Source organism: Urocitellus parryii, chromosome 11 (genome assembly GCF_045843805.1).
Source record: "Urocitellus parryii isolate mUroPar1 chromosome 11, mUroPar1.hap1, whole genome shotgun sequence".
NCBI classification, from domain to species: Eukaryota; Metazoa; Chordata; class Mammalia; order Rodentia; family Sciuridae; genus Urocitellus; species Urocitellus parryii.
The window spans coordinates 113,833,516-113,856,301 of NC_135541.1; the positions used below are offsets into that span (position 1 = coordinate 113,833,516).

Consider the following 22,786-nt stretch of genomic DNA (forward strand, 5'->3'; position numbering starts at 1 on the left):
TTTGCATTGATTGTTATTATTACCTGTCTTCCCCAAAAAGGTGAGGTACTAAACACCTTCAGGGAAACTATAAGTCCTCAGGGTACAAATTCTACTGCTTCAAAACCATACTGTTAGATGGGTAGACACACCAACAACATAAAAAAGAAAGGAGAAAAAAAATCACCCCAAACAAAATAACATACTTCAATAACAGAATCCACTGACACACTACAGTGGATGTCAGAGGAGATTAGAATGTTCATACTTAAAATAATCTACAATGTAAAGGATGATGTAAAGGAGTGATATCAGAGAGGAAATACAGGAAGTGAAAGATCACTTCAACAAAGAGATAGAAATTCTGAAAAAATCAAACAGAAATCCTTGAAATGAAGGAATCAATAAACCAAATTAAAAATTCATTGGAAAGCATCATTAGCAGACTAGACCACTTAGAAGACAAAGTTTCAGGCAATGAAGACAAAACATATAATCTTGAAAATAAAGTTGACCATGGAGAAGAGATGCTAAGAGACCATGAACAGATCTTCCAAGAAATACAGAATAACATAAAAAGACCAAACTTAAGATTTATCGGGATAGATGGAAAAAGCTCAGAGTTACAGACCAAAGGAATGCACAATCATTTCAATGAAATAATATCAGAAAACTTCCTGAACCTAAAAAATGAAATGGAAAATCAAAATAGGAGGCATCTTGAATCCCAAATATACAAAATTACAACAGATCACACAAAGGCACACTATTATGAAAATGCCTAACATACAGAATAAGAATAGAATTTTAAAAGCTACCTGGAAAAAAAAATGACAGGTCACATTTAGAGGAAAATGAATCCAGATCTCAGATGATTTCTTAACTCAGACCCTCAAAGCTAGGAGGTCTTGCAATAATATATATCAAGCTCTGAAAGAAAATGGATGCCAACTCAGCAAAATTAAGCTTCAGAACTGATGATAATATAAAAACCTCTATGGTAAAAAAAAAAAAAAAAAAGTTAAAAGAATTCACAACTAGAAGGCTGGCACTAGAAAACATACTCAATAAAATGTTTCATGAACAAAAAATAAAAAGTAAAAATGAAAAACAGCAAAGGGAGAAATTATAGTAGAAGAACAGTGAATCAAATGAGAAACTAATTTAATTTTTAAATAAATAAATCAAAATGACAGGAAATGAAAATAATTTCTCAAATAGCATTGAGTGTAGATGGTCTAAACTCAAAAACCAAAGACAAAGACTAGCAGATTGGATTAAAAACAAGACCCCACAATATGCTGTCTCCAACAGACTCACCTAATAGGCAAAGACATCCACAGACTGAAGATAAAAGGATGGGGAAACACATATCATTTACATGGATCTCGTAAAGAAGCAGGGGTTTCTATCCTCAAATGAGATAACTGGGCTTCAAGATCAGAAGAGACAAAGAAGGTCATTTCATACTATTTAAGGAAATTCTACAACAACAAAACATAACATCCTAAATATCTATGCCACAAACAATAGAGCATCTACATACATCAAACAAACCCTTTTAAATTTCAAGAATCAAATAGACCACAACACTATAATTCTGGGTGACTTTACCATGACTCTCTCATCACTGAATAAACCATTCAAACGAAAACTAAACATAGAAGCTATAAAACTAAAAACACAATTAATAATTTAGACTTGACAGACACATATAAAAATGTTCATTCACCAATAACTGAATATACATTTTCTCAGCAGCACATGAATCCTTTTCTAAAATAGATCATATCTTGGGCCACAAAGCAACTCTTAACAAGTACCAAAAAAATAGAGATAATACCTTGCTTTCTATCAGATCATAATGGAATGAAATTAGAAATCAACAATAAAATAAAAAATACAAGTGACTCTAACACCTGAAGACCAAATAATACACTATTAAATAACCAATAGATAGCAGAAGAAATCTGGGATGAAATTTTAAAAATAATACTTAGAGGTGAATAAGAATACCTGCCGGGTTTCTGTTCTCAACTAAAAGGCTCAGGGGTCACTCCAGTTAAACTGGGCTAACTGGGCTGCACAAAATAACCATACAAGAGACACAAATACCTTTTTCTTGGGGGTCGCTGTGATGGCTCCTCTGACCTTAAGGGTCTGCAGAAAGAGAGAGAGAGCACGTGCTGACCCCTTTTATTGAGGAGAAGCTATTCAAATGAGGCAGGGGTCAGGTTTCAGGGGGCTGAGTCTATCTTCATGATGTCCACTGTCAGCAGGTTGACTGACACCTGGGTAGGCCACACCCAAGGGCACAGTAAGAGAAGGGGACACACACAAGGCACTTCCATGGAAGATTCTATCCTAAACAGGGCAAGGGGTTACATTACAAAGGAACAGGTGAGCACATAGCTCCACCCATGGGGCTGTAGCAAGACACACCCATGCACAAGACACCAACCCTCGAACCCAAGAAGGTTGGGGAAAGCTCTGCCACATTTCTGCGACTGAGCGCCTCAGCACCCAGCCGGGGAGTGTGACTCAGTCAAGTGCAAGGTTGGTCTCCCACAAATACCAACACAACATATCAAAATCTCTGGGACACCATGAAGGCAGTTCAAAGAGGAAAGTAAACTGCTCAGAGCTCATTCATTAAAAGAATAGGAAAGTCACCAAATAATAAATTAACATTACATCTCAAAGCCCTAGAAGAAGAACAAATCAACAAGAAAGCTACAGAATACACGAAACAAATGAAATCAGAGCCAAAATCAATGAAATTGAAACATACAAAAAGCAATTTTTTTTTTCAAAAAAAAAATAAAGAAAACAAAAACTTGGTTCTTTGAAAAAATAAATAAAATTGATAGACCCTTAACCAAGCTAACAAGAGAAAGAGAGGAAAAACTCAAATTACTAAGATTTGTGATAAAAAATAAATATCACCACAGACACTACTAAAATATAGACAATAATCAGAAACTATTTTAAAAATCTATATTCTGAGAAATTGGAAAATATTGAAAACATCAACAAATTTCTAGACATATGACCTACTTAAATTGAATCAGAAAGACATATAAAATTTAAACAGATCAATTTTAAGCAATGAAACTGAAGATGCCCTCAAAAGCCCATGAAGAAAGAACTAGATGGATTTTCAGCCAAGTTCTACCAGATCTTCAAAGAACTAACACCGATTCTCCTCAAATTATTTCATTAAATGGAGAAGGTGGAAAACCTTCCAAACTCATTCTATGAAGCTAGTATCAGCCTGATACCAAAAATAGACAAAGACAGCTCAAGGAAAGAAAACCTCAGACCAATATTCCCGATGAACATAGATGCAGAAATTCTTAGTAAAATGCTGGCAAGTTGCATACAAAAACATATTAATATGATACTACACTATGATCAAGTGGGGTTCAACATATGGGATCAAGGTTGGTTCAACATACAGAAATCGATAAACGTAATTGACCATGTCAATAGACTTACAGACAAGAAGCATTCCCCCTAAAAACAGGAACAAGACAGAGATTTCCTCTTTCACCACTTCTATTCAACATAGTACTTGAAACTCTAGCCAGAGCAATTAGACAGAAGACAGAAATTAAAGGGATACGAATGGGAAGAGAAGAACTCAAACTATTCCTATTTGCCGATGACATGATTCTATATTTAGAAGAACCAAAAACCTCCACCAGAAAACTTGTAGAACTCAAAACAAATTCAGCAAAGTAGCAGGATATAAAATTAAAATTCATAAATCAATTGCATTCCTATGCCCCAATGATGAATCTGCTGAAAGAGAAATTAGAAAAACTATACCATTCATAATAGCCTCAAAAAACAATAAAATAAAGTACCTGGGAACCAATCTAACAAAAAAGGTGAAAGACCTCTACAATGAAAACTATAGAATACTAAAGGTAGACATTGAAGAAGACCTTAGAAGATGAAAAGATCTCCCATGTCCCCTGATACAATTAATATTGTCAAAATGTTCATATTACCAAAAGCACTATACAGATTTAATGTAATTCCTATTAAAATTCCAATGACTTTCTTCATAGAAATAGATAAAGCAGTCGTGAAATTCATTTGAAAAAATAAGAGGCCCAGAATAGCCAGAGCAATCCTTTGTGAGAAAAGTAAAGCTGAAGGCATCACAATACCAGACCTTAAACTATACTACAGAGATACAGTAATAAAAACAGCATGGTATTGGCACCAAAACAGATCTGAAGACCAATGGAAAATAATAGAATACACAGAGAGACAAACTCACATAAATACAGTTATCTCCTACTAAACAAAGGCACCATAAACATACATTGGAGAAAAGAGAGCCTCTTCAACAAATGGTGCTGAGAAAACTGGAAATCCATATGTAGTAGAATGAAGTTGAACCCTAATCTCTTATGCTGCAAAAAAAAACTCACATCAATCAAAGACCTAGGCATTAAACCAGAGACCCAGCACCAACTAGAGGGCCCAACTCTCCATTATGTCAGCTTAGAAACTGACTTCCTCAACAAAACTCCTAAAGCATAAAAGTAAAATCAAGAATCAAGAAGTGAGATGGTAATGATGTAAAGCTTCTTTACAACAAAGAAACAATCAAGAGAGAGAGCCTACCAAATGGGAGAGAATCATTGCCACATGCACCTCAGATAATTAATCTCCAGGATATACCAAGAACTTAAAAATCTTAACACACACACCCCCCCCCAAAAAAAATAACCTAATCAGCAAAGGAACTAAACAGGTACTTCTCAGAAGAAGAAATATGATCAGATAACAAATATATCTAGCAATTATAGATATGCAAGTTAAAACTACACTAAGATTCCATCTCACTTCAGTCAGAATGGCAATTTTCAAGACTACAAGTAACACCCATTATGGTGGTGCACACCTGTAATTACAGCAGCTCAGGAGGCTAAGGCAGGAGGATTGCGAGTTTTAAGCCAGCCTCCACAACTTACTGAGGCCCTAAGTAAGTCAGCAAGAACCTATCTCTAAATAAGATATACAAATAGTCTGGGAATGTGACTCAGTAGCTAAGTGCCCCTCATTCAATATCAGGTACCAAAATAAATAAATAAAAGTAACTATAAATGTTGGTAAGGACGTAGGGAAAAAAGTACACTCATACATTGCTGGTGGGACTGCAAATTGGTACAACCACTCTGAAAAGCAGTATAGAGACTCCTCAGAAAAGTTGGAATTGAACCACCATTTGACCCCATTTTCCCACTCCCCGGTTTAGACCCAAAGGACTTAAAATCAGCGTACTACAGTGACACATCCACATCAATGTTTATAGTACCTCAATTCACAATAGTTAAGCTATGGAACCAACCTAGGTGCACTTCAACAGATGAACGAATAAAGAAAACATGGTGTATATACACAGTGGGATATTTCTCAGTCATAAAGAAGAATTAAATTATGGCATTTTTCTGGAAATGGATGGAGTATCATACTAAGTGAAATAAGTAAATCCCCCAAAATCAAAGGGCTGAATGTTCTCTATGAATGTTTAGGCTAACATACAATAAGGGAGGTAGAACAGAAGATCATTGGGTTAGGCAAAGGGGAATGAAGGGAAGGCAGGGGTGAAGGGAATAGGAAAGGCAGTAGAATGAATTGGACAGAACTCTCCTATGTTCATATAGAAATACACAACCATTGAAACTCCACATCATGTACAACTGCAAGAATGGAATCCTATTTAGAATAAGTTACACTCCATGTGCTTGACATATTATACCTACATGGAGTATAACATTAAAAATTTTAAGTATAACTTATAAATTTTTTTAAAAAAGAAATACAATCAGGGCCACACCATGGTGAAAGCTTGCGTCACCAGCATATCTGCCTAACCCTGTATTGTTCCATGGGGGGCTCTCATTGAAAGGCTCACTCCTGGTCATTCCTAAATATCCTGCAGCTCTAGGTTAGATACCTCTGAGATCATGCTCCTCTTTACCAACTGCCTGTAATAGAGCAAGGAATCTGGAAGGACAGTGTGGAAATTATTTTTTGAGCCATATGGAGACAAGGTGAGCAGAAAGTTAGGATCTCTCTCACACCTGGTTCACATGTTCAGGAATCTTAGAGTAAGGTCCAGTTCTCTGCACTGGTAATAACAGCAGCCCTTTAGAATTCCAAGATATAAGACCCACTGCAATGTCTATTTTTCACTATAGAACTGATAATAAAATATCATTATGACAGATTTGAAAACTTAACTGTAATAGTTAACATTTACTTGGAAAAATAGCTCCATCATTCCTACCCCTGTGACCATATGGAACCCATGGCATCTTTTGCTCTAACAAAATGGAAAGTTTGAGTAGCTCTGTTCTTCCCGAGCCCCCTTAGAATAACCATAACTCACAGAGAGCACAGTGCTTTTTCCCCCAAGTCTGAATATCAGCAAAACTGTCTTTTGCTCTGAAGCAGAACCAGAGGCACATCCCACTTTAAGAAAAGTCTGAATTTACCAAACTCATAAATCATGAAATGTTTACCCACATGACAGAATAGTTCTTTGCAAAAAACGTTCAATGTTGCTCCGGTGACTCTGAATAAGAAATCCCACAGAGTGCATTTAAAATAACACTTGGTATGAAAAAATGTTCCATCTACTTACCAAACTCATAAATCATTAAGTGTGTAGCCACATTACAAAATAATTCTCCACTTTACAAAAGGATCCAGTGCTGTGGGTCTTCCAATAGCAAATCCTTTCAATACATCCAAAACGTGATTCAGTGCATCAAAATCCAGTTTATACCCAACTTTTCAGGAATATGGCTGCTGTACAAAGCAGGGAACATCTGATTTGGCAGGTGGCCATTCTTCCCAGACAGTCTGTCTTCCCAGATCCTAAAGCAAGGGACAATCTGAGGTGACCCTGACTTTGCTAAAAAATAAAAATAAAAATTCACAGATTTCCTTCAGGGATGTTGATATTGACAACGACCAGAAAGGAAATGCTGGCCCCTCCTGGAAAATCGGCTATGAGCTAAAATCCAGGACCCTCCACCGAAACCTAGATAAAATTTCCCTGCAAGAAAGGATGGTGTTCTGGAAAGGCTGGAGTGAGAGTGGAGGTAAGAAAAAGGGACTAGGGTCAAGTTGGAGCAAGCACACAATGTATGTGTGTGTGTGTGTCATGACTCTATCTATGGCACTTACATGTATGTGGAACGTTAATGTCTGGTAAAGACAATGAATCTCACACACTTTAGGGCCATATATTTAATCCAGAGCCCATTCAGGGCATTCAAAACTTATTTTTCTCTCTGCTGAGTCATTTTCATTTCAAATTCAACCAACAAAGAGCAATCTTTGGAGTGTTTCATATTCAGAAAACAAATATGCAGAAATGACCTTGGTTTTGGCAAGAGATGGGCCCCCAAACACACATACACACACAAACAGCACCATCCCAAACATTCTCGTGTTTTATCTTGATTCCTAGGGATTTGCTGAAGTTTTCCTCACTCTCAGATTTCCTCTGGGAGTCCCCAACCTCGTGCTTCTCAATCTACCAACTCCTCAGCACTGAGCCAAGGCCCTCGAATGGCCCAGTCAGTCAGTGTTTAAGGACACAGCTTGTATACTCAGTGACCTGGGGTGACCCACACTGCCTAGAGTGGAATGGAACAGCCATCCCTGCTTCTGCCTTTGTTAGGACGGTACACTGTTTCTTTCTGCCTGGGTCTTTTCGTCTGTAAAATGGAGACAACTAGAGTTTGTAAAAGAATGAGGTAGAGAAAGAGCCAATAGCCTCCTCCTTCCATTGCTTTTCTTCTGGAAAGAGGAGCAGATGCTGAGCACAATCGATGTCAGAGGAGACACCCTTCTTCCAGGGCAGAAAGGAGCCACTGGACAGTGTGAAATGGCTTTCTTTCCTTTACATATTCTACCCAGAGTTTCCAATCTAATGTATTCCCAGCACTACAAGGAGAAAGAAGGAGTGTAAATTCAAAGTGAAGGCAGTGTATTTTCCCAAACATAGAACTGGATGCTAAAAAATTCTACAATCCAGTATCCCTCCGCCTGCCAAGATCTTGGGCAAGACCTTGATGAACTCTATCAGTCCCCGGCTCTTTGAACTGTTTCCTCCCCTTTCTAATTTCCAAACAGCTGAAAATTATCTCGCTGATAGATAATCCTGCATTCAACCATTTTCTTTTCCCATCTCAACTTCATCCCAGGCTCCTCCGTCCTCTGAAGCACGGGCTGGTGAGCAGAAGCTGTCTGTCTACATTATGGGGCACAGGAAGGTCAGCAGGATGAACTATGGTCAGAGGGCCTAGAAAGTAATCAAAGAAGCATGCTAATCCTCAAAATCAAAGAACCACAACAGTGAAGCTCAAAGGGTCCTGAGACCTCTTCTTTCCCAACCCCTCTTGAGTTGGAGGCAAAGAAAGGGAGGCAGCCCCCAGACCACATGACTTCTCCAGGAGCAATCGCTGGTCAGAAGCAGAGACAGGCCTCTGATCGTCTAGTCTAGCAGGCATTCTCTTATCATTCTTCCTCTTCTGGCCCAACCGCCTGTTTTTCTTTCCTAAAATTCAGAACTACACATACATTCTTTAGGTCCTGACTGCTTCAGATAACTGTTTTGCTGAAGCCAGAGGGAAGTTACTAGGAAAATTTCTATGGTCGTTTTAAAATGTGTCGACAAATTTTTTGACTCTCTCCCACTGAGACCTTGGGACTAATTTCCCTTTCCTTGGATATAGGCTGAACTAACACACCTCTAACAAAATGAATGATGTGAAAGGGACCACATGAAAACTGAGCGGTTAGGTCCTAAAAGATGCTCCACTTCCACCTGACTCTCTGTCCTAGGATTATTGTCCTGGAAACCCAGCTACCCTGCCATGAGAACACTCAGGCCACAAGGAAAAGCCACACGTAGATGTTTTGGCTAATAAACAGACAGTGGAATCTCCTTTCACATTCGTGAGTGAGAAAGAATTTGAGACCATAGCTCCTCTCTGCCTGCAACCGCCCGGCAGACCCTGTGTAAGAACAGCCTAGCAGAACCCAATCACTTCAAAGTATGAGAGATAATAATAACTGATCATGGTTGTTTTAAGTCACAAATTTACAACAGATGATTTATTATACAGCAAGATTTAACTGGAACAAGTTCCTTCAGTAAGAAATAGCCTACCACAAACCTAAGTACTGATTTATGAATGTTGTCTAGTGTTTTAATTCATCACCAATCTGGCTGTTGCCTTGGAGCCTAGAATGAGGACTTAGGCCATATGGTAAATGCAAAATGGGAAATAATGTCCATCAAAGGATGCCGCTCTCTCCTTAATCCTGAGAGTGAGTTTAAAGACAAATGATATCTAAGTATAAGATGTCTTTCCCTTGAGAGCTCACTGGTGAATCCCGAAGCCACATCTGACTCAATTTTCAACATTTCCTTTGGCCCCTGGTTCCCCTCATTCAGTGTGCTGCCTCCTACTTGCCTTACTCTCTTTCTGAATCACCTTTTCTGAAACCAAAACTGGTTTTGAGTTCTGTTCTCATCTCTCAATAGCTGTAGGGACTAGGCACACACCTGAACCTTGACACCTCTGTTTCCTCATCTGTAAAAATGAGGGTAATTATGGAACTTGCTCCACAGGAATGTTAAGGATAACACATAAGAGTGCTTGGAACAAGTTTATGGTGACATATACCTGTAATCTCAATGATTTGAGAGGCTGAGGCAGGAGGACTGCAAGTTTAAGACCAGCCTCAGCAACTTAGCGAGGCCCTAAACAACTTAGCAAGACTCTGTCTCAAAATTTAAAAAAAAAAAAAACATTTAATAAAGGCCTGCGGATGTGACTAAGTGGTTAAGTGCCCCCTGGATTCAATACCCAGTACCAAAAAAAGATAAAAGGCTTAGGACAGTGTCTAACTCATAAATATTAGCATTTATTTGTCTTTTTATTTTACTTTTCTGTGCCTGGCATTGTTTCCTCAACAAATTTGCAAGCTAGGCTCAAAAAAGCATGCTTCCCCCAGCCATATATTTATTTTTATGTCAATTAATACCTATATAGTAGATGCTCAGAGAATGCCTGGAGGTTGACAGGTCATTTAAATTGTAATAAAATTTTTAAAAAACTACAATACAAACTCCTTGTCTTTGACCAGCACACTAAATTTTGCTGGACGTAGCCTATGAGTGATACATTTCTGAGGAAAGACACTTGGGCTTCAGCAATCATGAAAGATTCATGAGCTTAACTCCGAACCAGAATAGCAGAAGTCAGCCTGGGGCTGAGAAAAACTGGATGGTGACCACATCATACTACATGACCCAGTGCTGTTCTCTCCCTGTATGTGAAGGTACACACACCACAAAAGCCTGCCAACCCAGCTTCCCAAAGTCACAAGGGCCAAGAGCTTATTTTGATGATGCCATTGCACTAACACTACCCTACCTTGGAGTATCTACAGCTGTACTGCCTCTTAAGAAGACATGGCTCCATGTTACGCTGCTTATTTTGTGTCCAGGCCAAGTCAACATGGGCTTGAAGCATCTCTGAGACACAAATTCTATTTCATTCAGCTACAGGAAACACTGAAGTGATTATGTGAAATTGCAATGAACCTTACTTCCTGATCCCTGTGGGAGGCCCTCTAGTTAGAGACACTTAGACCCACCTTCTCAGGCACCAGCCAGGATATGCCCTTTTGGCAGAGCCATGTCTGTCCCTTAACATGTTCAAGACCCAGGTAATCAGGGCTTATCCTGATATGGTGAGCCGTTTCTGTGTACTGTGGCCGCCATTACAAGATGGCGCTGGCTCCGCTGTAGTCTGTGACAAACAACTCCTTATCAGAATGAGTTGGCACGCTGTGACTTGGCACCCTATGAGAAAGGTCCACGTGGCAGTTGTGCATTGGGGCTTTATCTGTTTTATTAAGGCTGGGGCACACGGGGGTAGTAGTAGTGGCAGTAGGAGTAGTGGCAGTAGTAGTAGTGGCAGTAGGAGTAGTAGTAGGAATAGTGGCAGTAGGAGTAGTAATAGTAGTGGCAGTAGGAGTAGTAGTAGGAGTAGTAATAGTAGTAGAAGTAGAAGAAGCTAAAAGACATGTCAAAATAAAGGCCTGAATAAACTGCTGAAAGAAGATTCCTGAGTTGCGTCTTCCTTGCGGGCAAGGGGTCGCGACACCCAGGTAATCAGGGCTTATCCTGGTGATTTGCCACAAAGAGACAGGAGAACCCCCACCTTCTCTGAGACTATTAGCTAAAGAAGAAAGAGAGGATTTCTCCTCTTGGTCCTTTGTTACCATATTCTGTAGTGATAACTTCAGCAACATTACAGGTCAGGCACTTTTAAAACAGAAACGAATTAGTCTCTGGGTGGAGGTACATGTTTCTATAGATCCGGGAAGCATAAAATGGTATCATTCTTAAGATGAAATGGGATACAAAGGACAGATAGCAGAGTGCCTGGAAGATAATAAGTTCTATTAGCATTATTTTATTCATAGTATTATTATTAATAGAATAATGTAGAGGAAGAGAAGAAAATCAATAATCAGGTGGCATCTATGTACTGGACATGGACTGTGAGCCCAGCACAGGTCAGGTCATTTAAGAGCAATACAACCACAAAAAGAAATTAGTTCTTTGTTTGGTTGTTTGTTTTGTTGACCAGGAGGAGATTTAAATGACTGGTACTATGAATATTTGGAATAACAAGCAAGACAATCAGGTGGGCAATCAATTTTATGTCAGGTCATGGCCCAGGGATGGTGCAATAGAGCATGAAATCTACATGTGGACTTGAATGAAACACAGACTTTAGGAAACATCAAGAGGAAAAACTATGAAACAGGGAATCATTAAAAATTGCAAAGTTTCAACATCCTAGCCAAGGAAAAGGGCTTGAAGGAAGTCCTTCAAGGTTGAGACAGAAAAAAATTGAATTCTAATTGGTCGGCTTGCTCCCCGTCCCTACTTAGTTGATACACCTGTAGATCCTCTCATAGACAGAAGGCTCCAAAGTCTTAGCAAAAACAGTTCTAAACCTAACCTTTCCATTTCCCTCCGGCTTTAAGGGATGCTAACGCAAAGTGGAAGAGGGGGTGCAATATATCTATTGACCTGGGAATAAATATACACTAAGAAAAAGACTCTAGACCCTCAGGATCAGATCCTTGGCCTAACCCCAGTGTCTGAAAACCTCATTCTGCAGCTGGGTTAGGCCTAAGTGTCTGAGATTCCTTTCCTGGTCCCTACCTCTTCTTCCAAGCAAGTCAATCCCTCAGCACTTGCAGCTCCTGCAATCCTTGCCAAAATAATAATATCATTTATCAAAAGGAGTTCAGCCTCTAATCCTTTCCATTTCATGGGCCCTTCACAAAGCTGGCTGGACATTCTCTTCTATTTTACTTTAACCAGCAGCCTCTGGATGAAGCAGTGAAGACAACATAAGTTGATTTAAGGTGATTAAACTTCTCCATTCGGGAAGTCTCCCTGAGTCACCAGTGCTTGGCACTTAACTCTTGATGTATAAGAGTCCCCTCTCTACCAGCCCTACTCTCCCCACTTCCTAGCCCAGCTAACAAACACCACATAGTCAAGGTCAATGTGAGACCAAGGGCCTGTCCAATGCTGGCTACAGAGACTTCTCAATCCAGCCTCTTGGTTAATCTCCCACCAACTCCACCTCTTCTATAGAAAGACTCATACTTTCCAGCTCTCTTGGACAAGAGCTCATGGTTTTGCATTGCTCCTTTTCAGCTGGTAAATCTTCCCTTCAGACTTTTGCTCTGAGCTCTTATCTGACTTTTTTTGTTGTTGTTGTTATTGTTGGTTGGTTCGTTCAGATGATTGCTTTGGGAATGTACACATATTTGAATGTAGCATCTGTTGGAGGTAATATCTTTACGTACACCCACCTTCCTGCCCAGGCTGTGAGCTCCTAACAGGAGAGACCTCATTATGGACTCCTTTAGATTCCCTGTGCAAAGAACCAAGTTTAGTAATAATCAGTGAATGTGTTGGAAAGAGAAAGGATGACCAGACGATTCTTTGGAGTCTACACTAGCTACTGACCTGTTAACCTCACTGCCAAGAATTGAAAAGACGAGTGCACAGGCTTTTTCCATGAGGCTGATACCTCCTCAGTGGTACTTCTTCCAGATCATAATAATGTGTCTCTTTTTTTGCTGGACTCATTGAATCCATACCTCATAACTTAAAAGATAACCACATTGTGACCTATATTGCTCTTTCTAGTTGTGCTTATGCATATATGTGAAAATCTTGCCTCCTCAAGAAGACCTCAGGATGCCTGAAATAGACCAAAAATATTTTTCATGTCTCAGGGCTTCTGAGAATAATGATAAATATTTAATGGAGCACTTATAAACCAGGCCGGATGCTAAGTTTTGCACACATTTTCCTCATTGTGTTCAGAGCCTCTGAAGGATCTTAAGCAAGTAAAGAGGATAGAAACAGAAACTGCACCAGCTGACATGACTCTCATGATCTCTGGGTCTGAGTTTTAGTCCAGCTTTGCCACAGAACCTGCTATAGCCTTCGCAGCCATCCCTTCACCAGCTCTTTCAAAGGAGGGGTTGGGATGAAAGAGAATGGAGTAGTTGAAGGTCTTTCTCACCCTGGCACTCTAAATTCTGTCAATTATGGTTCCAAACACCCCCCCAGGGCTCACCACCACATAGCAGAACTGCCTCTTGATCCAGGAGGGATTCTGCTCCCCATTTCAGCCCAGGCACATACTGTATTACAGTAATGAGAGCTTTGGCTGCTTTAAATATCACAGAACAAGGGGCTGTCTGGGTTCCACGTTGTTCCTCATCCAGACCACAGAGGAGAGCATCGCCAGACCCAGACCAGAGGGGAGATGGCAAGAGAAGTCCACACACACACACACACACACTCCCTTTCAGGAACCCATTGGCTCCTATCTGGAATGAAAACCACCCATCGCAGAGATTGTTAAGAGCCAGTCAGCAGGACAGTCCACGAGGTCACTCTGGAACAAAGAGGTCCTGGATAGGGTCATATTGGAGATCGGGTCCTTGACCCACCAGAGATAAAAACAGTGCCAAGCTTGAGTCTGCAGGAACTGCAGCCTCTCACCCCTGGGATTAGCCAGGAGAGTCCAGCCAAAGTTCTCCACAGAAAAGAGGCTAACATCTCCCTCTGGGTCCTTGGAGGCATCTTCAAAGCAGAATGACAAGCATTAATCAGAAGATAAGTAGAGGGTAAGCCTGCGGACAGGACCGGAGCCAAACACTTCCTCTCTTAGTGCTTGCCCAGAAAACAAAGGGCAAATCTGCAGGGGAATCTATCGGACATGGAGATCTGCTTGAAGCAAGACCTACGTTTTAGTCAGCTTTATTGCTACTGTGACCATAAGACCTGAGGAGATCAATTTTAAAGAGGAAAAGTTCATATTGAGACTCATGGTTTTAGAGATCCATAGATGGCCAACTGCATTCTCTGGGGCCTGAGGTGAAGCACACGTCATGATGGAAGGGTGTAGCAGAGGAAACCAGCTGGGAACATGGCACCAGGAAGCAGAGAGACTCTCCTCACTGCTACAAAACATAAACCCCAAAGGCATGCTCCAATGACCCACCTCCTCCAGCTACACACTCCCTGCCTACAATTTCCACCCATTAATCCATATCAGTGTATTAATGCTCTGATTAGGACAAGGTTTTCATAACTCAATCACTTCACCTTTCAACCCTCTTACATTGTCTCACCCTTGCACTTTTGGGGGACAACTTACATTTAAACCATAACAGATGATCCATTCACCATCGCAAGTCCTTAGTAAACTCATTCTGTAAAATGGACCATGACTGTTCAGATTCCTTTATTGGATAATGCTATAGACTGACTATGCTCATATGCATACTCACCCTGCAAACATACCTCCTCTCTCTCTTATCACTTCATCCATTTGATTCCACTATCCTGAAGTATTCCCTGGTGATGAGGGACTGCAACATATTATCTCAGGTCAGGAAAGGATTAGGGGCAGAGAGATAGTCTTTCTATAACGTGTCTGCCCAATACGCATCCTGCTCAAATTCATCTGTTGAAATCCTGAACTACATTGTGATTAGGAGGTAGGGATGGTATTAGGAGGAACCTTCATTTTGCGCCTTAATTAAGAAGGGTACTCTTTTAATTCCCTTAAAGAAAAACTCTAGAGAGATCCCTGGCGTGTTCTACCATGTAAGGACACAGCAAGAAAGTGCCATCTATAAACCAGAAAGCAAACCCTCACCAGACACCCAAGGTGCCAGCATCTCAGCCTCCAGAACTGTAAGAAATAAATTTCTGTTTGTTATATACAACCTAGTTTATAATATTTTTATGGCAATCCAAAGGACTAAGACAGAAAGTTATCTGATACTGATATGTGTCAAGTCAGGTCAAAGGGTTATATACACTAAGCAATTCTCCATACAGATAATGCGTATGGCTCTATGCACACTCACCCTGCAAACATGATTCCTCTCCCCCTTATCATTCTCAGACTTTTTGATTCCATTGTTCTAAGATATTCCCTGGTGATTGGGGAATGCAACAGACATTATCTCAGGACAAGAATAGATTAGGGACATGTGACACTCTCTCTACAACTTGTTTGTCCTGTACCCTGAACCCTATAATATGTGGTTGCTCCACCAGAATAAGAAATTGATAGATTTATCAAGAATTTTGGTTTGACAGCAAGATACATGGAAAACTCTTCCTTAAACTTATGCATGATAAGTCTTTTCAAAAACCATGCTGGTCAGAGTTTGAAAAGAGAGATTAAAAGTCTACAGTAAAATGAGGGTTTGAGCTCCTTTGGCCAGGATTAACCAGAGAAATGTGCATAGAGCAACAGGATCCAAAAGTGTATGATGTCACCAATCCCCCAGGGATTCCTTCATACTCACAAGTACAAAACTAGGTTTGGGGAAAACAGACTCAGAAAAAAGTTGAGGTTAGGTGGAAGGAGAGAAGCTATTGCAAAATTTATTATAAAGGGAAAACAGAACCTATAATACCTATATGTAAGAGGAGATTCCATGACTTTAACACATCCTTGCTGAAATGGTTTGGTAGACTCCTAGCTCAGTGCCTGGCCTGCACTTGAATTTATAGTTTGTGAATTTAGAGATATTAGTTCTTTTAATCACCAATGAATCCCTAATACCCAATATAAATGCCTGCCACAGTTCAGGTGATCAGGAAATATTTGTTGAATTAATGTAGGTAAGTACACAATAAACTTTTGCATCCCTTTTTACATTCTTAATCTCTTCTGTCTCAGAAACTTAAGCTGAGTGTAGGCTTTGTGGGCTTCTTGCCACAAGTGACTTGTACTAAATGGACAATAATGCTCTGAAATACGTAGACTTCTCATTTTCCCTCTAGTCTCCCATTCTCCCTCATAGTCACCCCTCATCCAATGAGAATGACAACCTAATAACAGGCTCTCCGTTACCTTCCCTTCCTGGAGCTCTTTATTGTTGTTGATATTCTATGGGACTAAAAGTTAGTCTTTACCACATGATTTAGGCTTGTCTCTATTTTTATCTTATTTATATTGTGCCAACTATAATTACCTCGTTATAAATTCACTGAGATCGGGGACTAGGTTATACATCCTTCATAGGCACCATAATATCCAGCATGATGCTTTAGATAATTTCTGAATGAGCATCATAGAACAAGCATAACTCTCTCTCGAGTTATGAATTCCCTAGTTTTACTTACGTTTCATTGCAAACTAGTCTTTTCTCTTTAGTCATTTTCCCCACCTTCCAATGGAAAAAAAACTTAAATCTTCATTAATGAGCATATATTGAGAACTTATTACATAGCAGACAATGTACTGGTTGATAAAGAAGAAAAATGCACACACAAGGACACATACACACACGTATAAGATCAGAAATAAAACAATTTAAGTCTCCTTCTCTAAGAAAACCAAGGGAGTGAGCTAGCTAAGTGATTTAGAGAAAACAGCATCTGGCCAGCTGTTCCCCTAATGATGTAAACTTGGATGAGCCAGATATTTTCCCTGTAAAATATTCTCCCTGTTTCTTCATCTGTAAAACAAAGGGGAAGACTGCCCAGGACACCCCTCTCTCTCACAAACATTTTGTTCCTTCTGAACAATAAGCATTACCAAAGCTTATGTGATTAAATCTTATAGTAGAGAACAAAAATAATATAGCCATGAAAAGAAGAATAAATCTATGAAGCAGATATATAATTAGCAGGTAACAATTAAACTGCATGTAGAAGCAATTTTTCTTGAGCCCACATCAACAGAATACATACTCAGAGTCTGCAGTCGTTACAGACCTTCAATTAATGGCACAGACATTTATTAAAATACCTTGGATGTTTCAGTTAGTAAAAAGATGACTGCACTGGGAATTGATCTTCAAATATGTGATGCATCATCCTGAAATAGAGGAATTCAGATCATACAATAGATATCCAAGGTCTTAATTAAAAATCGAAGAAAGACAGATTTCAATCAAAATTATAAGAAAATATCCTAAAAATTAAAGAGTCATATATATGGATCTAATTGGGAAGATAATACCCGAACAAAAGAAGACCAAACAATGTAAGAAATTACACTGTTCTTGGTTTTTCTGAGCTCACAGATGCCATCGGTTATAAGTACAAGCTGCTTGCATTTTAAGTATAAGCTGGAAGACAATTTAAAAGACTCTAAAGGGTATCTCTTTTCTCTAGCTAGTTAGGGAAATTTAAAATTCTTGTAAGAAGAATGGAAAAATAATCCAAGAAGGGAAGCAGAATGACAATAATTGTGAAAAGCAAAGACAAGGAATGAGAGTCAGTACTTTTATGTTAATGTTGTGTAATGAGAATACTTTGAAGAAAAATAAGACAAAGGAAAAAGAGAAGAAACCAAAACTGTATATCTAGGACTTATACAAAGGATATGGCTCTTCTCATAGACAGTGAATGTGACTTCATGACAAAGTAGCTATACTCCAGGATCTAAAAGTTTATGGAACGTAATATAGCCCGAGTGGGAAGAGAAAAGTAGTGATGTGTAGTGACTCCCAACCAGAAAAAGAAGAATCCCTGGAAGATCCTGGGATGCTTCAGACAGGGCAAAAAAAAGATTGTATTAGAACTTGATCTTCAAGTAGGTGATGGACCTTCCTGAAGTAGAGAGATTCTGATCATGCAATAGAAATCCAAAGTCATAACTAAGGAAGATGCAGAGAGTCAGGTTTCAACCAAATATAAAAGAGAACATCCAAAATATTCAAGACATTGACAAATGGAGGTGCTTTTCTGTGAGGGTAAAAGCTCCCCATTCCTAGAAGTATTCAATTAGAGGTTGGACAAGCATCTTATTTGAGAGGGTTTAGTAAGGAGGCTTCTATTCAGGACACTGGACAAATAATCTCTAAAATCAGCTCATCAGGTACAGAATCAGGGTAACTTGACATTAGCCTGACACAGGACAGATACAATAGAATTGAGAGAGCTAACTTATTTATATTTGCTGAGGGCCGAGGGCCATTGCCAAGTAGGAATGACACATCAAAATCTCCTTGCCAGCATACCCCATGCTGCTTAGAGGACATTCGATGGGACATTGCATGTATGCTTTAGTAAGGTGACCTTGCTCAAAGACCAAGGCGGATCCGGGTTTAGAGCTGATCAGGTTTGAGGAAGTTTCCCGCTCTTTGAGTTTAAGGTGTCCTGGTTTAAGACAAGTTTAGGGCGTTCCCGGTCTGAGACAATAGGGGTTTTAGGGAAATTGAGGTTGAAGATTATTGCTGCTGGGATTACGGTGTTCCTGCTGCTTGTTCCCGTTGAGTTCTCGTGAGATTGAAATGGGATTTGGGAAAAAAGCCTCGTGGGTTAGGTGATTTGGGGCAGCGGCATATTGGAGATTAGAGCAGAACGTGTTTGTAGAGGCCGGTGTGAGTTCGGGAATAAAGAATTGCTGATTGAATCTGCAAAGCTGTGGGTGCCTCCTGATCTGGTGCCCAGCCAAGACATTGGCATATATTGATACCAACTTGAAGCCTCACACGAAAATAGCTTATGGCCCAGCTTATGGTCACATGGTTTGTGGACAGGAACACTTTCACACACATATGCAGATACCAGGGTTGTGATAACTTTCGTTTCGTGCAACATGTTATGTGGCCTAGATTCTATGGCAAAACTGGGATATCAGGCAGTGCTCACCTGTTTAAAGCAACTTTAACATTCAGTCAGAATTGAGATCTAGAGGGAAAAATTGAACACTTCTCTGAGAAAATATGGTCAGCCTATTTAATACAACTTAGTTGCAAAAAATAATTAGATTGACTCTGAGCTATAAAAATCCTAGTTACTCAAGTGTTTTAATCTACAAACACACATTCATAAATTACCTTTTTTATAGTTCCTCTTTCCATGCCCCTCCCCAAATCCTAAATTATTTACAAGGGTCTTGAATAGCACTGAAATAGAAACCAACAGTGTTCAGTGTTTTTCCTATTTCATTTCACTACAGCACATGTAAAAGACAGAATATGGAAAAGAAAACATGGGTTCAATTACAAAGCAATAGCTTCCTTTCATCTCTACCATGAGCACAAGCGGTCTGGGGGCATAAGCTATATGCTATTCCCCGTAGTGCCCTAGAAGTACACACTTCACACTTCATCTTCTCAATATCATCTTCTCCAATGTCTTGCCATGGCCTTAAATGCTTATGGTTGGGTCCTAGAGAAGAATGCCCCAACCCCAGCATATTCATGCTTTTTGCAAATATTTCCCATTGTATGGAAGTTTGCACGTATACTAGGAATCCAAAGCTGAAATCACCTGATAAAAAAAATTCAGCACTTTCCTAGAATCCCAGCACCTCAGGCATCTTAAGAACAACATATTCCTCTAGGCCTGAACCATCAATATAGTGCTTAACTGAGTGGCAGGATTTCCTTGACCTAACTTTCTGAAAAAAGAATGTGGCATATGGAAGTGAATGGCTAGGTCACACTCATGGGTTCACAATAGACCAATAGGCACAGTGGTCATGAGGTTCAGAGCCTGGCAATTCAGTGATGACAAGAAGGAATTAATTTACCCAAAGTGACAAGATGGGGTTGACAGTAGAAACCAGAATATTGTTGCTAAACCTCAAGTGAGGGGTGGGCTAAGGCTGAAAACAGGACAGCAAACCATATGGTTAGAATCTTGCCACATTAGCAACAAGAAACTTGGTAAGCAATAAGCTCAGGGTAAAGTCATGGTCAATTGCCAATGAGGTAGACATCCACCTCTGTGTGGTTTAAAGCTCTCTCATGAATAACAATGTTTGAAAATGGAGTTGCAGATGTTTATGATTATAGTTACGGCATACAAAGGATATCACTTTCCCAACTAACTGAGGCACGTACCAACTAATACAATATGACAAGGTAAGAATAGAATCTAATTAGAAAGAAGAGTTCTTTCTGAGAGTTATCTAAACTATTTATCTGCAAATCTAAAAATCTTGGCATTTATATCTAAAGAATTTCACCATACAAGTCTGGCTCTGATTTTTATCTATAGATTATGAAACTAAAACTGAGTTTGATTTTTATCTATAGATTATGAAACTAAAACTGAATTTAGGCTAAGATAAAATTGTTGACATTCGTAGAAACAATAAGTGATTCTTATAGAAAGAAAATCAAAATGAACTTAAGAGAACTTGAATACTTTGGAAATACTCTACATTTTTGCTTTTATTTCCTCATAACTTTGAATGGCTCAAACAAGAAATAGAGAATAGCATTAACAATATTCAAACACCAGATGGATGGTTTGTGAATCAGATTACATAAGCCTCAAGCCATTCTCCAGCAAGACCCCATACTCTTCAAAACCAATGTTCATAAACCATTCATGAGGGCACACTCCTATAATCCCAGCAACTCAGAAGCCTAAGGCAGGAGGATTGTAAGTTTTAGGCCAGTCTTGACAAGTTAGTGAGATCCTGTCTCAAAAAAAAAGTCAAAAAGATCTGGGGGAGTAATTCAGTGGTAGAGCACCCCTGGTTTCAATCTCTAATTACCAAAAAAATAAAATAAAACCAATGTTCCTGAAAGTAAGTAATCCCAGGTTAGAATTAACTGAAGTCAGAATTAACTAAAGCAGATATTTTTTCATAGAAATCTAGGTTCAGAGTGCACCATCAGGTAATCACTATCCTATAAACAAGTGATACTGGGGAACAGAAGTATTCAGAGATGACGCAGAACTGAATGGACACAGGTGCTTGAACAGCCTCAAGCATGTACACAGCAAGAAGCTAACTCACTCAAGTAAACAAAGCATCTACCTAGACATCTTCTGAGAATTAAATCCCTTGACTGTTCCGCTGGGACACAATATCCCATTAAGCTTTATCATTTGATCTTTCTCCCTTATCAATTATTCTCCCTTCTCAGTTCTCCTCTAGTCAGTTCCAGTGTCTTATTTCACCCAGCAAAGTGTCCTAAGAAGATAGTTCTAATGCTGATAAATAAGCAGATAAATTGCAAACATTAGTGACCAGCAAAATAGCAGATTTTTAAAAAAATATTATTTAATTGTCAATGGATCTTTATTTTATTTATTTATATGTGGTGCTGAGAATAGAACCCAGTGCCTCACACATGCTCTACCACTGAGCCACAACCCCAGCCCAAATATAGCAGATTTTACTCAGAGTCTCTTTCAGAATTTCTTTCAATGGCAGTTGCTCTATTATTAACGACTATAAATCTATATAAATCTTAGGGTTAGAATTAATAACACCAGTTCATCTAATCCTACACAGTCTCTCCTTTTAATAACACTATCGAGCTTTATAGCTCAGTGGCTGAGACACAGGCTTTGGAGTGCCTGGCTTTCAATTTCAACTCTAACCTTTACATAGCTGAGTGATTTTAAACAAGTTAGGTAATACCCCACCCTTCGCTTTCTCCTCTAAAAATGGGATGCTAATAGCAGTGCTGCTTGAGAAGACTAGCTTGAGTAATAAATGAGTTAATACTGAGATCAGAGCTTGGCATCAAGTCTTAACGTACTATTATTACAACTGGAGCTGTTTAAACAACTGGAACTAGTCTCATTTCATAGTAAATACATTTGATTCTCCTTAGTCCATGGCTAGGCTCATACATATTAAATAATCATAAAATTACAATATATTGGCAAGCAAAAACAAACATACTAAAAACAAACAAAAAGCCCCACCTCCTTTGTTATATTAAGAAGCAGTCCAGGTTAGCATGAAAAGTTGTCAGCTTCAATCTTCTTACTAGAACTTATTTCTCTGAGTATATCTAATTCTACAAATTTCTTATAAACTTGTTGGGATACTTCATTTTTCATCAGAAGACTTTGTGAGACTCTGCAGTTTTAATTCTTCCTGCCAGGAAGTTCTTATGACTGGATTTTATGACGTACCCAGGAGACCCAACTTTGGCTCCAATAGTTGGGCTGCTCGGTATACTCCTGGGGACGGACAGTCCTTAGTTGTTTTTTTTTTTTTTTAATTTCTATAGTTCCATCTCTTTTAAGAAATACATACTCTAGCCGGTAATTCTTACCCATGAAGTTCAACAAACAAATTTCAAGGAGAAATGTGTTATTACTTTTCTGCTGAGCTCTCCTCCATAAGATCATGATTGGATTCAGGATGCATGGGGATTGAGTGAAGAGTGTAGAGACATGAGAACCCAAGACATCTGA

At 39.2% G+C, this 22,786-nt stretch overlaps 1 protein-coding gene across 1 annotated transcript in view; it reads right to left on the reverse strand.

Moving 5' to 3' along the window:
* Ddr2 (discoidin domain receptor tyrosine kinase 2) overlaps positions 1-17,430 on the reverse strand; it is a 77,249-nt gene extending 59,819 nt beyond the window's left edge. Inside the window, exon 1 of the mRNA XM_077791072.1 lies at positions 17,412-17,430. The gene's annotated coding sequence lies outside the window, so the exon portion shown is untranslated. The remainder of the gene's footprint in view (positions 1-17,411) is intronic.
* Between the last annotated feature and the right edge of the window lie 5,356 nt (positions 17,431-22,786).